The sequence below is a fragment of the Arvicola amphibius genome, chromosome 12 (genome assembly GCF_903992535.2).
Source record: "Arvicola amphibius chromosome 12, mArvAmp1.2, whole genome shotgun sequence".
Lineage (NCBI taxonomy): Eukaryota > Metazoa > Chordata > Mammalia > Rodentia > Cricetidae > Arvicola > Arvicola amphibius.
In genome coordinates, this window is record NC_052058.2 from 79,099,245 (window position 1) to 79,103,087 (window position 3,843).

Sequence of the window (3,843 nt, forward strand, 5' to 3'; positions counted from 1 at the left end):
CTAGCACTTCAACAGATCACCAGCTATAGCATCCATTCCCCCTTGTCCATGTCTCCTATGGACCCCACAGATAAGCAGCTCCTGACATCCCTCCACAACTTGTGACTGTATCCAAGCCTCCAATATCAACTGGCATTCTGTGTGAATACACCAGCCAAGGAAGTCAATAAACCAGGAAACACACAGTCATCACACTCTATGAAAATATAAACCAAGGAACGAAACTCCCACTCAACAAAAACAAACACTCAATCAGCACCTAGACCAATAATCACCCTAAACCCAGATGCTTAGATGCCAGCATAAGAACAGAATCAGTAACAACAAGAACAGTATGACTCCGCTATGGCCCAGCTATCCTACCATAGCAGGTCTTAAACAATTCAATATAGCTGAAACACAACCAAAAGACTTTTTTTTTATTATTTTTGAAAATTTTAAAAAACAAAACAAAACACAGCAGTCACTTTATTCTTCAGTCTGTACTTTACAAACCCATAAGGAAGAAGTCCTCGAGGGGACAGCCAGGAACAAGCCCGCTCATCTGGGGCCCCAGGCAGATGCTAGGTCCAGGCCTGCACAATAAGGCCTTGCATGCTGGCTGCACAAAAGCTCAGAGAGTGGCCTGAGAGTATTTCAGCCCTGAGACTGTTGTCATTTGATTGGCAGCCCCCAGCAACGGCTTCAAAGGAAGGGGGCTTTTGCCAGGCCAGGGAAGTGGCCAACAGCAGGCGAGGCTACCCGTCTAGGAGCTTCAGAATGCTCTCCCTCTCCTTCAGGGTCTTCCAGGCCTGGTCCTTTTCCTTCTTCGTGGGGGTGCGCTTCTTCTGCCGGGCAGCCATGATCTTGTTAAAGGCATCCATGACCTCGTTGTCGGCCAAGCGGACCCGCTGCCTCAGCTCCTGCCGGCTCACCTCTTCCTTCGCCAACCTCAGTAGGTCATGCTTCTTGGTGCGGTTGTGTGCACTGAGTGCCTTCAGATCAGCCTGCCGTTTGCGCAGCTCAGCAAGGACCTCATCCTCTGAGTCCTCAGCAGTCCGGTCCTCGGACTCCAAGAGGCCCTGGGCAATCAGCTCCTCCTTGATGCGGCTCTCCAGGGACTTGGTATGTGGCACACTGAAGGGCTTGTTCTGATTTCGGGGTGAGGTGCTTGCTCCATCAGCCCCTGATTCTTTCCCAGACATGTCAGTAATAGGAGAGTCCTCCATAGGGGAAATAGTATTTTCCTCCACAAGGGCCTGCAGCAAGCGCTGTGTCAGGGCACCAAAGGGACACCCATCTTCCGGCTGCTCATGCTGAGCCTCAGACTTCTTCAGCAGGGCATCCAAATCTTTCGTGTCCAGTTCAGTCAGTGGTCCCATGAGGCCTTTCTTCTTATCAGCCACGGCTGCTGCCCGAGCCCCATCCTTCTGCTCCTCTAGCAGATCTTCCTGGGCCCAGCGCTGGGAGTAGTGTTTCCCTAGTGGAGGAATCTTGTAATGTTCAGCTTCATCTTCGGGGGGCTTCAGGAGCTCCTCTAGTGTTCATACCTCTTCACTGGTTATATCGGCACAGTAGGGCTCCACAGAGGCCCAGAACCTGTTGGGAGCATCATTCTTGGGGATCCGAGGCACGTCGATTGGGTCATCAGTGAATTCATATTCCTGGATCTTGGGTTGAACATTTTTGATTTGGTTCGTCCTGGGCCAGGACCTGGACCGTGTCCTGCCTTCCCTTCCAGTTTCTGCTTCTTGGGCTTCCCATGTTTTGGAGGAGCACCAAGCTCATGGTCTCTACCCAGCTTCAGGAAGCGGCGATCACCTTTCTTATCCTGCCAGTCACTAAGGATCTGCGTTTCAGCTTCCAGCACACGCAGTCACCGGCTAGCAGAGGACAGCAGGGTCTCAAACTCCAGCTGCAGGGTGTCCAGCTCCTCAATCCCAATCCCATCATCCTCAGAGCGGGCAAGCACTGCTGTGTACCGGGGACAGACCTTCAGGTGGTCCATAGACTTGAAATCATGGAATTTCAATGGGCAGTCCTTCAGCTCACTCATGGCCCAGGAGATGGGACCCTGGAAAACTCCCTGGAATGTTCTGAGGATTAAGAGGTGATGCTGGTCAAATGCCCAGTTCAGTGCCTGGCACAGAAGTGGGGCACAACCAAAAGACTTTAAAACAAAATATGAAGGTAATAGAGGTCCTGAAAGAGGAAATTAAGAAATCAAGGAAAACATGAACAAAGAAATGGAGGAAAAAAAATAAATAAATCCCTTAAAGAAATCCAAGAGTAAATAAAGAAAATACTGAAGGAAATAAATAAAACTTTTCAAGACCTGAAAATGCAATAGGAAACAAGGAAGAAACACAAACTGAAGGAATTTTGGAAATGAAAGATTCAAGAATTTGAACAAGAATTATTGAGGCAAACTTCACCAACAGAATACAAGAAATGGGAGTGAAATTCTCAGGCATTGAAGAAATTATGGAAAAAAGCAGATATCTCTGTCACCGGTCAAAGAAAATGTTAAATCTAAAATATCTTAACACAAAACATCCAGGAAATCTAGGAGACTATGAAAAATTAACCAAAGAATAGGAATAGAGAAGAAGAAGAAACCCAACTCAGATGCCTGCAAAATGTTTTTAACCATATCTTAAAGAAAAGATCTAACCTCAGGAAGAAGATGTCTATAGAGGTACAAGAAGTATAATGAACACAAAATAGACCAGAAAAGAAAGTTTTCTTTTCAAACAATAATAAAAAATGCTAAATATACAGAATAAAGAAAGAATATTGAAAGTTACAAAGGGGGAAAGGTCAAGTAACATCAAGTAACATATAAAGGCAGACCTATTGGAGTTATGCCTGACTTCTCAGTGGAAAACATTAAAGCCTGAAGATCCTGGGCAAATAACCTCTAGACCTTAGGAGACAGATGACAGTACAGACCACTACGCCCAGGAAAACTTTCAGTCATTGTAGTTGGAGAAAATAAGATATTCTGTCATAAAGTCAAATTTAAACAATATCTACAAATCCAGGTCCACAGAAGGTGCTAGAAAGAAAACTTCAGCCCAGGGAAGTTAACTACATACATAAAAACAAATGGAATAAATAATCCCATATCAGCAGAAACAACGGGAGAGAAAATAAAAAGAGAAGAGCAGAATCAAAAGAACAAAAGCATGAACACATATACAAATACACACACATATGCACACACACACTCAAACATACACACACACACACACATGCACATCTGCACCACCAGCACCACCACCACCACACATGAGTAATGGCAAATTTCAATGCACATGTACATATACTTGTACAACAAATAAGTAAATAAAGTTTTTTTTAAAAGAAAGAAGCAATAAGTCTAATGGATGAATAGATTTTCACATATTACAGATGGTAGGGAAAAATTTCCTTTTAATGAATGCAGTATGTAAAATCTGACTAAAACACAGTTCTACAAAATAGAAAACAATTTCAATTGAAAAAGATCATATCAAAATTCAACTATGATATCCTCTATATTATCATCTGTCTATTTAGAACAATAACATGAATTTTAAAAATTATTAAAGATAGTTGGACATGGTTTTAGATGCTAGAAATCCATTATTTGGTGGCTGAAAGAAGAATGGACTCTATACTACATAATGAGACACTGTCCCATCAATGGATTAAAAATAATGAACTAATTAATTGTCTATCCAGAAGCTATAATGTTAAGTTCAAAATTTCCTTGTATTTACTTGCAAAATATTCTTATTTTTCTAGGATGTAAGTATACTTATACGTATGCCTTGAATATCCAGAAGCATACACAGAACCATTTTACAAATTTTCTGTTTC

At 42.9% G+C, this 3,843-nt stretch overlaps 1 pseudogene; it reads right to left on the reverse strand.

Moving 5' to 3' along the window:
* Positions 1 to 435: 435 nt before the first annotated feature.
* LOC119827873 lies at positions 436 to 2,177 on the reverse strand (annotated as a pseudogene).
* Positions 2,178 to 3,843: the final 1,666 nt, after the last annotated feature.